This window comes from Crinia signifera, chromosome 1, assembly GCF_055691185.1.
Source record: "Crinia signifera chromosome 1, ASM5569118v1, whole genome shotgun sequence".
Classification (NCBI taxonomy): domain Eukaryota; kingdom Metazoa; phylum Chordata; class Amphibia; order Anura; family Myobatrachidae; genus Crinia; species Crinia signifera.
In genome coordinates this window covers 122,173,382-122,186,830 of record NC_139217.1, presented here as the reverse complement: position 1 = coordinate 122,186,830, position 13,449 = coordinate 122,173,382, and the positions used below count along the sequence as shown (strand labels likewise).

General features: G+C 40.5%; 1 protein-coding gene across 2 annotated transcripts in view; it reads left to right on the top strand.

Moving 5' to 3' along the window:
* Nucleotides 1-1,784: 1,784 nt before the first annotated feature.
* Nucleotides 1,785-13,449, top strand: part of NPY1R (neuropeptide Y receptor Y1) — a 54,172-nt gene continuing 42,507 nt past the window's right edge. Inside the window, exon 1 of one of the 2 annotated variants that reach the window (XM_083172722.1) lies at nucleotides 1,785-2,147. The gene's annotated coding sequence lies outside the window, so the exon portion shown is untranslated. Of the gene's footprint in view, nucleotides 2,148-2,470; nucleotides 2,603-13,449 lie in introns of those variants that run through there. The other variant, XM_083172730.1, reaches the window with a different exon arrangement.

The following is a 13,449-nucleotide window of genomic DNA, read 5'->3' as shown; positions in this document are numbered from 1 at the left end:
ACGTGTATCTACACTACAGTATAACATCAAAGTCGTTTCTGCATAATTGTTGTATATATTATGCAACTGGTATATATTATGCAAGTGGTAACCATAACATTATTTATATTATGGAGATTCTTCCTTCTTAAATACTTAGAGGACCATTGTATCTATAGCATAGCATAGGATTACACGATGACCACTTGCTAGCTCTTTATTCCCTGCTAAATACTGTAGATGTGTGGTACGCAGTGGTGTGTTATGTGTAGATTGGAATGCTATTACTCTATAGTATACTACCAGCTCACTGCCGTGTGTTGCCTGCAGCACAGCACTGTAAAAGGGATGTATACAATTCTGTATGACACATATCTTACTGGCAACATAAGGAGATATGGCTCATTGTAGGACAAGGCTATTATGTGTAATAATATCGGTGGATTTGATTCAGGTTAACACTTGGAGTGGCAACATTGCTGTGAGAGATGTGCAAAACATCTGCTGAAAATGCCTGCGTAACTCACAGCAACTGTTCTTTTTATGGATGCAATATTTAACTATGTAGGGGGGGGGGGGGGGGGTGCCTGTACTAGCTTTCACCAGGGACATGGTCCTGTTTTTGCTACATGCCCGGACCATACAGGGAGGCTTTATTCTCCCTCTCCTCCTCTCCCAGGTGGCAGCTGTCATATGAAGCCCCCCCCCCCCCCCCCCAGTACACCCCTGGACCAAATGCGACAAGGTTCGAATGCAGAGTTTAATGTCCGGTCTGGGGGGTCTTGTCCGGGTCCGGTTTTTACCCATACCCAACTAAACTTCAATTAATTGACTTGGCTGTATTTGTATTTATTTATACTAAAAGAACAGTCGCTGTGAGCGGTGCTGGCATATTTAGCGGATATATTTCACAGCAACGTTGGTACTCAAAGCGTTAATAGCCCTACTGTACATCAGGCACAGCAGCAGTAGTTACACGTTGTCACAGTCATATACAGGAGAGCAGTGAGGTACAGCAGCTGTACAGTGGCTCATTGTCACAGTCATGCATACTACCCTGGCATAGTGCACAGCCAGAGAGCAATAGTGAGGCAGCTAATGAGTAGGTATACAGTTATGTGCGTGGAACTGATGCGGACAGCTGTAACCATATGATGGATAGGTGAACACTTGGATCCTAGTGGGGTTTGTGCCTTATAGCGAAGTATCTTCTCCTGTGTTTGATGTGTCCTGGAAAATGGGTGCAATATTCAAACAAATATATAATGATTTTAAAATACATGTTTACATACCTTCAATAATAATACTAGTCAGGGAGATAAGGGTTACTGTACATTCATTTTCTTCCTTTATTTTATATTGTACTTTTTTTGTTTAATATATAATACAGTATATAACATGTTGGCTCTGTTGATTTACACGAATAACTGAAATGCATTTATGGAGCTGAGTGAGATTTGGGCACTAGTAGTTGAGGTGAAGGAAAATCTAGAGGCTCTAGCTCTCTCTCTCTCTCTCTCTCTCTCTCTCTCTCTCTCTCATATACAGTATATGATGCTGTATTTGTGTGTAAAATGGAAAGTGTTATGCCAGGTAATATAGTACACTATATAACAATGTACTATTGTACAGTGATAACAACCCTCACCTCGGCAAGTGTTGCACTGCTAATTGGATACTACTAGGCGAGCAACTGCACTGTATTCCGATATGAAAGCGATAATTGTATCCAGCCACCAGGGGGCAGTGACCCGCAGATATATTACAGGGACATGTAAACTGCTTGACAATCAAACTTCCACACACTTCAGAGCTGTTGTCAGCTCAAGCAGAATTTTTCCTGTGGTTTTATATCTAATTGCATTTCTCTCAGGATTACTAAGCAACACACCCCCAGATGGGTAATGTGAAGGTGATGGCTTTGTAGCCAGCATTTGCAGATCAGCATGTGATGGTGTTAGGAGGAGGAGGAGGAGGAGAAGGAGGAACCTGAGCTGTGAGGGGCTTGGCTTCATCTTCCACAATCTTTACAGTCTCAGGCAGGGAAATAACTGGAGCAATGCCCCATTCTCTTTCCCTTTCCCCTACATGCATTACCCATCTCTCACTTCTTCTATCCCTCATGTCTGTGACAGTGTGCAGGAAGAAGGAGCTGGAATCCTAACCAGGTACTGTGCCTTTCTCTATTCTGTTACTGGGGAACATTTTCTCACCTTGGCATTTGCAACTCTGCTGCTTGCTGACTTTTCATGCACAGGTAAAGTAAATATCTCAGTAACTGAGTCATGTTTCCATACAGCATTGTGCACTGAGGTATGAACTGCCAGAACAATGCACATAGTTAGATGCACAAACATCCAGAAGGCATCTTACTGTTGAATGCTGTATTTTGTATTTGAACTATTAATGTGTAAGATGAGTGGAAGTCCAGGTGGTGATACTCCTAGGATTCTTCATTGTATTGGTTATTTAGACTCAGTAGCAGAGCAGTAGCCAGCCCTGTTAGTGCCATCCAGCTCAGCTGGCTGTCAGTAGCCTGCTGTGCTTACTGCACCTTATATAATAGCTTATCTGCTCCATTCTCACCTGCACTCTTCTGCCTGGACAGGCTGCATGAAGTAAGGTAAGCATTCTTCTGCACCACAGAGATCAGGCATCTGCTGAAATAAAATCCCACTCACTTTATTACATAGTTGGAGAGATAATTGATTGCTGTTAGTAAGATCTGAGAAGATGCTATATATATATATATTGTAAAGCAAATCGTCATGGAAACGATAATTTCTTATGATGCCAATGTGAAGTATGTATGCTGCACGTTATGGTTGATTTTAATATACATACAGCGATGTTCGTGTTATACTGTACATATTCTGTTGCACATATACAGAATGACCCATACTGTATGTTGTTTATATGCAATGATTATCAATGTGCATGTGTGAGTATTGGGAGAGAGAATGTAAGCTGTGTACGCACACCCAGCTCCAAGTGTAATTACATGTACAGTTTCTCTTGATACAATCAGCCATTTACACAGGTGAAGTTGCAAACTTCCAAGTTCAGATAGAATAACCTTGTATGCTTCACTAGGAACTGAGCTCAAGCTCAGTCTGTCATGTTATTTATTTTGGAACATGTTAATCACTTGTGTGAGCAGAATGTACTGACAACCAGAAGCACCAGGGTTTTTTGTCACATAGAATGATGTGAAAGTGATGCATTCCTAAATGTCACTGTGCAGTGCTGTTTATTTCATGACAAGCTTTGATCTGGTTTTACTACATCCTAGAGAAAAGTGAATTTGATACAGAGCTATCTAGAAATGTGTATACATTATTAACATGAAGGCAAGCATGGATGTGTAAACTCAGCTACATACAGTAGATAACGATGACATTATCCAAATACATGTATCCAAGCTAGGAATATTTAGATCATTTTTCCAATGTTCATTTTGAAAGAGTATTTTCAATAAAGGAGATCATACAGTATATTATATTGGAGACTTACTGATGTAGTTTTCTTCGTGATTTTAGTCTTTATCATGACCTATTCTCATTTCTAGCCAGTGCACGATCTCCTGCCCAAGATGTCATAGTTATTTTTCTATTGCATTTACCTGTGATGAGTGAAGCAATGATTGATGGAGGTTATTTAAAAATCAAATAATTCAGCACAATTGCCTGCAATGGGAATGTAAAGAGCAGTTTGGGGAAGTAGTCATATTGGATGGTCAGGAACATACATTGGTGCAATCTCAAACATGCCTAAATAATATAGCAACTCCAAACATATGCCTGTCCTAGTTTGAGGCACAACAATATTGGATGAGAGTTGGTTGCAGTCACATGACAGAACACATCTTTTGTGTGCACATATGGTGACATCACTGAGCTTTTAAATTTCATAGGTTTATTTAATTTAATCTTTTACAAGACATTTACAACATTTAGAAGTTAAAGTTATCTTGGAATGTTGGATTGTTTTATATATAAAATATCTAAATGTTTATGCAAGCTGGCTCACTAGAGAGCTGGTCCACTGGTTTGTGTATGCTGTCATTTAATAATGTGTCCAAATTTAGTTACATTTTATTTTTTATATAAGTTCTTAAGTTTAAAATTTTTCAACATCTGTAAAAATGATGACAATAGTTCTTCTTAAATTATACTGGCTAAAATATGAACAAACCTGAACTTAGGAGTTCTAATAAAAATAGAGTCCACTTGCAGATCACTTTGAAGTTCTTAGTGGTACCAAGTCCTGGCTTGGGTTTGTTGTCAGTTAGGAATTCGGATTTAAAAATGGACTCAAGTTTTGGATTGCATGTTAACCGGTCCAAATGACATGTCTTTAGATTTTGTTGATTTTTTTATCAATGTTTATTGATTTTTTTAATATAGATTTTAAAGGAATCCAAAACTGAATTAAAAACCAAATCTAGACGAAAACACTTGAGGGTGGTTTTTCAAAATCAAAACACGATGATGAATTAGATCCAAAACAATTCATGTGCAGTCTGAAAATGCCATGGGACATGTGAATTGCAATATGCTTATATACTGTAGGTTGCTATGCAACTCCAATGGAACAATAGTATAGTAGTAATTACCAGTAGTAGTGGTTGTACTCACCAGCGTGATACGTCAGTGGTTTCCAAACTCAGTCCTCAAGGCATGTTAACAGTCCAGATGTTGAGGATTTCAATGCTTACTGACAAGTGAATTAATTATACCTCAACAGTTTAATTGGGTGTGGTATAGGGTTCCGACAGTCGGGATCCAGACAGTCATTAGCCTGACATCGGGATCCTGACTGGCCGGACTCAGACAGTAGTCTGAGTGCAACAAAGCCCCTTGCGGGCACGGTGGCTCACTATGCTTGCCACCTATTCTGTTCTCCCTCTATGGGGGTCATGTACCCCCACGAGGGAGAATAGCCAGTGGCCTTAGGGAACCCGTCTGTCTGTGTTTTAACAGTCGGGATCCCGACTGCCGGGACCCCTCGGCACCCATTTATTATACCATTTCTACACAAGCATTGATATCCTTAAAACCTGGACTGGTACTGTGCCTTGAGAATCACGTTTGAAAAAAAAAACTTTAGTGTGTTATGTAATATTACACAGATATTTTTGAAATTACTTTGGAGCAGAATATCTCAGAGACATACTGTACTGGTGCCATGCATTTATACATTCAATTTAGTTTATTTTTTAAGATTGATACGAAGTAAAACTTTTCTGTTGGAATTTTTTATATATTAAATGTCTATGAAAGTTGTCTCTCTCCAATGTTTTGTAGAAGTTGACACAAAGTAATCTATCAAAAACTACAAGTAGTTTAAGGGAAATGAAATTCTATTTATTCCAATTTATATTTAAAGTACTATAAATGTGGTGTCCAGATGGCAGACAATGTCTAGGTCAACAATCAGTAGGTAGATGTAAAAGGTTGACATATGCAAGGTCAACATTGACAAAAGTCAAAAGGTCGACATTGGAAAAAAAAATTGGGATTTTAATTTTTTTTAACTTTTCCATAATTTATCATCCGCTTGGACGTAGCATGGCAAGCGAAGTGAGAGGAGTCAATACTCTAATTGGGAGTCCACGTGCTCAGGTGTTGACATTGACACCAAATACCTTGTGTTGAACTTTTCTCGAAACTTGTGCATGTCAACCTTTTGCTCTCAACCTAATGACTGTTGACCTAGACCATGGGTCCTCAAACTGCGGCCCTCCAGATGTTGTGAAACTACAAATCCCAGCATGCCTTGCCACAGTTTTAACACTCCCTTATAGCAAAACTGTGGCAAGGCATGCTGGGATCTGGAGGGCCGCAGTTTGAGGACCCATGACCTAGACATTGTCTGTGAGCTAATCCACACCCTTTAATTGTGGTATTAGCCGCAGTGAATAACCGTGGATAATAGATTTGCCTGGGGCTATCCAGTTAAGGTACCCACACACTAGAACGATTTTTGGGCCGATTGGCCGATTTCCGATAGATCAGCCGATGTTTACCGATAATCGGTCAAAAAACGGACGATTTTTGTCCGATGAGCGCTCCTGTGGATCTTTAGCTGAATCTTCTGATCTTACGTGCTGCACAAAAGATCAGAAGATTTAACAAAAGATCCATAGGAACGCACACGGGATCTTAAGAAAAATCTTTGGTAAAGATGTGCGCTTGCCTGAAATCTTTTGTCCAGGACGGAAAAAAGATTTCAAGGCTAATTTATGCGCACATCTTACGATCGCAGATCTTTCTAGTGTGTGGGCACCTTTAGACTAATTAGACCACATAATCCATTTATCAGGGATTATGTGAAGCATAGTTCCCAAAAATAAGCCCTCAGAGCCGTGATAACACTTGGGTCTGGATATTTATTCCCCAATCCCATATGGTAGCATGTGGAAATGTGACAGTGTTTGTTCAGAATTAAACTGTGCTGTAATTGAATAGCCTGCTAATGAACATTGGTCAAAAATCATCACTTTTCTTTTGGATGAAAAACTGGCGCTTCTATGTATAAGCCTAAAATTAAATAATGTTTCTAAATGAATTTTTTTAAAAACTTTTGTGTGCTAATCCAATCATGGCACGTCTGAACACGGCGTGAATTCCGTGCAGAAAAAGATCATACGGACACATCCAAGCAGGGGGTGGAGATGGGCGTGAAGGGCTGTTTGGGCTCCTTATCATATGCATATGCCCCGCGTTTCATGGACGTTCCCATGAAAACACTGGGCGTACTTATGGTAATCCGGTTGTGACGCACGTGTGGGGGGCAGACAGCTGACATAGCTGGATGTCAGCTGGCCGCCAATATCCATGCTTTCCCACAGAAAAATGACCGAGTGGTCTGGAGCACTCAGGGCTGCCTGACCGCTCGGTCCATCATTCGATGGTCGGTGACCATCGGAGAATGGGGGAGGTTCCCACAGATAGGGGAGGTGTTCACATGAAACATCCAGTCGCTGTCCATTCGCTCGGCGTCTTACCGCATTCGGACGGCCTGTGCGATCCGTACGGTAGGCGGGGCTAAGAACACTCGGTGGCTGTCCGGAAAACGCATCCGACCGTTTTAATTATATAAAGGGCCATAGTGTGTAGATTGACCAATTACTTTAATCTTCTTCCATGCAAATGACAGTGGTCTCTTCTTAACATAAAGTTTACCTGGATACTTAATTTTTCTGTCACATGTCAAGAATGTGTAAAAAAAAAAACTCTTTCACATCGCAAAACGCAGGGTCGCACCAGGACTTTGAAATGGTTCAGTCCCGGTATGACTCTGCATTTTGCTCTGTTTAGATCGCTTCAGCAAACTGGCAATATTGCCAGTTCTTTGACATCATGCGGGGGCAGGGCAGAGCGGCGGAGCATCATCAGGGGCAGGGGAGGAAGCAGCGCTAGTGCTGGCGCTGCTCCAACCACTGCTTCCTCCATTAGTGTGAATGGGAAACGGTTAACCCATTCACACTGCACAGCAACACGGCAACGAACCAGTAAGAACCCTTTTTTTTTACCGATTTGAAAGGGATATAAGTATCTATACCCATAGGCGCCGACACCGTGGGTGCTCCAGGGCCTGAGCACCCATGGAAAGTGAGGAGCACCCACGGTCCACGGCCAGAGCTCACCCGCTGCTCGCTGTCGGGGATCCTGGCAGCGCCGCAGCGGGGTCCCAGCAGCGGATATGCCGTCAGCAGTGGGGGTCCCTGCGGCAGATGGGAACTAGTAGCGGTATTAATAAGTCGGTGCCCCTGTCTATACCTCTCTACTCACTAAAACAGAAATTGTCAGACAGTTTGGCAATACATTTGATAATTGTACTTTGTTGTAACAGTGTTATCACTCTGTGGGGCAGATGTATTAAGCCTTAACAAGAGATAAATGCAAGTGTGATAAGGAGAGATAAACGTCCAGCCAATCAGCTCCTTACTGCCATGTTACAGGCTGTGTTTGAAAAAAGTCAGTAAGGAGCTGATTGGCTGGACGTTTATCTCTCCTTATCACACTTGAATTTATCTTTTGTTAAGGCTTAATACATCTGCCCCAATGTGAGATCATGAAATAGAGCTGCTTAACTGTGCAGCATTAGCAGGAGCGTCACAGGGCTCTGTTGGATGAGCACTTGGATCCCACTGTGAACCACACAGGTGCTGCTATACATGAAGGTGCCCCTTGCCTCTGGGAGTTACACCACTGATCTGAAGCATGTCAACAATGTAGTGGAATACAGTATTTGTAAAGGGAAAGAATATAAACTTTTCAAATATGAAGCATCATTCAAATATTTCTCTGATTTGTCCACTTTGGATACCCCTTTCAGCCAGATGTGCTCTGCAGTGAACAAGCTCCCAGGCGAATACTAATTATTTCTCCGGATCTACGGGTTTACTTGCAATCAATTCTTAACCTTGTATCCTAAATAGCTACAGTCAATCAATTCTAAAACTCTTTATACAATGTGGGTGTTATTTACTCTATTGAAAACTTTTCAGTTATTCTTTTTATTATTTTATGGACAACGCTTCAGTGTAGGTATCAAAGTATCAGAAATCTGCACATAACTTTTTTGTATGAAGCATCTGAATAATATTGGTATCAGATAGCTTTTAGCTTTGTCAATCAAACCCATTTCTAATTGTAATACTTAAGATTGTTTGTTATTATAAGTTACAACACACCTTATCACACCAAGCAGAGTACCTGGGTTATTACCAGGGCAAGCCAGCACAAACTTTGTCTTGGCTAAGTGTGAAAGGGTCTGCCTAGGTCCGCTACTCAGGTCACGAGTAGGGATAATCCAAGTCTGACCCAGGTAGCCTGCAGTCAACTGACCCACTTCCTGCCAAAAAGAGCTGATTGGTGGTCACCGTTGCAATTGGAGGTGATGTCATTACCAAATGCCCTGTGTGAACTGACATGACCTTGGAGCATCTGTCAGCCTGAAAGTGGTAAGTACATTTAAAAACCCGGCTTAAACCCATCTTTAGTATCCTGGGTAAGAGACAAATAGATTTTCAGTGTAAAAGTGGTAATATTTTGCTTTATAATACTTGACATTTGTACAAAATGCATACAATTCATAGTAAGTTCATTTCGATATACCTGTAGTGTATCAGGCCTTTAGTTTCCTTTTTGTTGCAAACTCTAACATACAAGAACCACCACGGTTATGTGTGTTATCTGTATTTGTCTTATGTGCTTGCTTTGTGTAATCCTGCTAAACACACTATGTACAGTATGTCAACACATTCATAATGACCCACTGATTGTGTATCCTAAACCACACGCTAAGTTATCACAATTATTCATATAATCATTGTACTTAGGTTTTGAGAATAGAAAACCGTACTAAGGAAATTTGGCATACTGGTTGTTCAGGTGCTCTTTAGGGAGGTGCTGAGACCACATGAATATAGAAGTACACACAAATCAGTTTTTTACTACTAAAATCAGTTTTACTACTACTACTACATAGTTAATTTACGCCAATCCATTTAATTTGTATATTGTTCATTGGACCCTATTTTATGTCTTAAATTAATCAGGGTAGTTAAGGAACATTAAGTCTGCCTGGTGGAACAAAGGAGGTTGGTGCAGGGCAAGTCTCAGTTTCTGCCTCCGGGTGCATTATGGGGCTCCTACAGGTGGGGATCCCGACAGTAAGTATCGCGATGTCGGGATCCCGACTGCCGGTGCTTTAGGGGGGGAGTGCAAAGGAGACACTTGCTCTCACCACGCTGCAAGCCCGGTCGTGGACCCCCACAAGGGGTAATAGCCCCTGTGAGTCGGGATCCCCCTGTCGGAGCATCGGCAGTCGGGATCCTAATGTCGGGATACTGACTGTCAGTATCGCAACGTTGTGATCCCGACTGCCGGTGCTCCGACGGGGGGGGGAGTGCAAAGAAGACCCTTACGGGCTTGCTGCTCTCACCATGCTGCAAACCCGGTCGTGGACCCCCACAAGGGAGAATAGCCCCTGTGAGTTGGGATCCCCCTGTCGGAGCAATGGCAGTCTGGATCCCGATGTCGGGATACTGACTGACGGGATCCCCACTGTCGGAGGGTCATCCGGCACCCCTGCCTCCAAACTGGTATTATATAACATCAGAAATGATCCAGTTATCCAGTCTATGTACAGCCAAGACTCCCTGGATTCCTTTTCTGAAACTTTATGTATACAAAACCAACAGAAAATATAATTAAAAAAAAAAAAAATAGAAAAAGAGAAAATATTGTAATATGTTCAAAAACCCTTCCAATATTTTGGTGGTATATATACTGTATATATACCACCAAAATATTGGAAGGGTTTGAACATTGTTGCACAAATGATTTTGGTCGTATATACAGTATGCATTGTAGGATAGCCCCTTCTGCTGGTTCTATGTTAGCCATGGTGTTGAAGTTGGGAAATCTATTTTTGTGATTACCCAAAATACACAATAATATGTTAATTTGTAAAAAAATATATATATATTAATTTAGATAATACTAATAGTAATGTTTCCATGGTACGGGTATAAGTCCCTACACAAATAACCTGTGCAAAAATACCAGACAAACCATGTGCTTAGTTACCGTGGTAACTATTGTTGAAAACAAAACAGTAGAAAGTAAGATATGATATACTGGTTCATAATAGAGTAAGCAGATTAGTGTGTAAAGGAAGGCACAGAATCAATATAAATCTAATATACAGTAATACGGACTGATAAGGTTTTTGCCACTCCTTAGTTCATATAAACTTGGCTAATTTTTTCCCTAAAATATTTTTCATTGGAACTTCATTTATCTCTCAAGTCATGAATTATGGAATATTAAGCCTTCATGCCATCAGGTGGCAACATTTGCACAATTTACTCCAATTTTTTTTATTGTGTACCTGTAAGGGTAATTATTAACACAGTGTGAAGGGTTCCTGTACATTACAAAAGGCACAGCTGAACTTTTTCACCATAGACAAATCTCCAGGACCATTGACAATGTATAAAACCTTAGATATGCAATGAAGAAAGGAAGAAAGAAAGAAAGAAAGAATGTGTGAGCACCTACTGATTCCGGAATGCTCCACTGTGGCTCCTTGACAACTGTGGCTTTTTATCATGCTTGGTCTAAACATAATTTGGATTTATTAGGTTAGTCAGCAATATTAGTAATTTAATTTAGCGGCGCACACACAAAACAAACATTTTCAGAAGACATTCTTTTTTACAAACTGTCATTAGTTTCTATAGCAATCCCTGCATAGGAAATAACATTAAATGTTTCTATTAAAACTCTGACTATAACACCACCTTATCTGTCACACAAAACCGGCTTTTGATGTTATCCTAGACTCCTCCATTTCTTTCCACCCCAACCATTTAATCCTTTTTCCCTATATTGACACTTTCATCTCCATAACATCTCCAAGATCACATATTTATCTCTCATCCCCCCTCCAATAAAGTTCAAGCTATTTACTCTCAACTACAAAGTCCCCATCCAGCTGCAGCCTCATTTCCGCAAAATTACCTCCTGTCCACTTTACTCTTCCAGCTGCTCTATTTCCACTTCTGCCTTCAGGATTTCTCTTGTGCTGCACACAATCTATGGATTGATCTCTCTTGTTCAAGTATAATTGTGATACCTTACCCCTTAACATCAGCAGGAATTTTGTAACACATCGTTTCATAAAGTGAATTTTTGATAATTTTTTATGTATGTCTGTCAACCCTTGCTACATATTTTAACTTTAACTAAATAAAAGCTATATTTTAATCTACTAATTTACCATTGAAATTACAAGAGTGCCCCAACAAAAGAGTCCTCTTTTTCTCCAAGCTAATTGTTCGATTAGACTTTCACCAGCTTTTTCAGCCTTCATATGTGCCCTCATGGTCTCTTGATTAAAGCTCACCACTCCTCCTCCTAGTTGCCTAGACTCTGCATTCCTGAACTTCATTCCACTTCCTGTTCTTTTGTCATCCCACATGCACTCTAGAACCTAAGCTCTTGGGAGAAAGAAACCCTCTCCTATTGTCTTTGCAACATAATTCTGTATCCTGGAAATTGTTTTTATGTAATTATGTATACATGTAGATTTTGTAAACTGTCCATTAAGGTTAAGTAATTTGGTACCTATGTAGTATCTGGGCTGCCGATTTTTTGATTGTATGCCTTAAGTTAAGGCATACAATCAGATGCGATGCGATGCGATATCGCATCGCATCGCATCCGATATCGGATGCGATGACCCGATTTTTCCATAGGAATCAATGTTAAAATGATTCCTATGGAAAAATGGGTCCTTTTCATACCCCTACTATCCAAGTGGGCATGGAGTTGGATATAAACCTGTGGCGAGCGTAGCGAGCCACCGAGCCCGAAGCGTGGCGAGCGAAGCGAGCCCCGCGAGGGGACGGTATTCGTCCCCTCGCGGGGCTCGCTTCGCTCGCCACGCTTCGGGCTCGGTGGCTCGCTACGCTCGCCACAGGTTTATATCCAACTCCATGCCCACTTGGATAGTAGGGGTATGAAAAGGACCCATTTTTCCCATTGAATTCCATGTTAAAATGGACTCAGTCCATTTTAACATTGATTCCTATGGAAAAATCGGGTCATCGCATCGCATCGCATCGAATCGCATGGTCGCATGCGATGCGATGCGATCTCCCGATCCGACCCGATTTAGAAATCGGCAGCCCAGATACTACATAAGTACCAGTAATTTTTGTTTTGTTTTAACCACTTTTTCATTGCTATGGTACCTTGTTGTGCTAAATAAATAAAATATGATAATGATAATAATGTAAGAAAGTGAATTACATGTGTTTTTTTTTTATGTATTCTATCAAGAAATACATTGTGATTACAGGTTTGATATAATCCGGTAATAACTTTGGAAAACAGCAAAGGATTATAGGATTTTATTCCAACTAAAACCAGCACGATTTTGCATTACATAGCACATGATGCAAAGAATCATTCTAAGGGTAGGCCAACAGGGCACACCATTCACAAAACTATACTGCCTACTCCATTAGATTAGCAGTCATGTACTATTACCGAGGCCTTCCAGTGGGGATTAACAGTGGCATTAAACTCATACCTACAATTTAAAGCGAAAAAAACAACCAGATAATATATAGGAGTAAACCCTATCACCGTAAACCTATAATATTACCTTTTCATAAACCTTGATAAAATTAGCCTTTATTTAATGAACTAATATGAATACAATTCTGAACATTCTTATTCCCATATTTAGTAAGGGAATCCTACTGTATATCTGTTATGAGGTATTTAAAAGCATGAAAAGTCATCTTTAAATAAGAAGATTGTGAGAGAGGATAGATCACGTTTAGCAGTACTGCAGAGCCACGATGTAGACAATTGATGGTTATTGAGAATGAAAAGGTCATTCAGGAATTTGAAAAACGTGCAGTACAGTACATTTAGTTTTGTG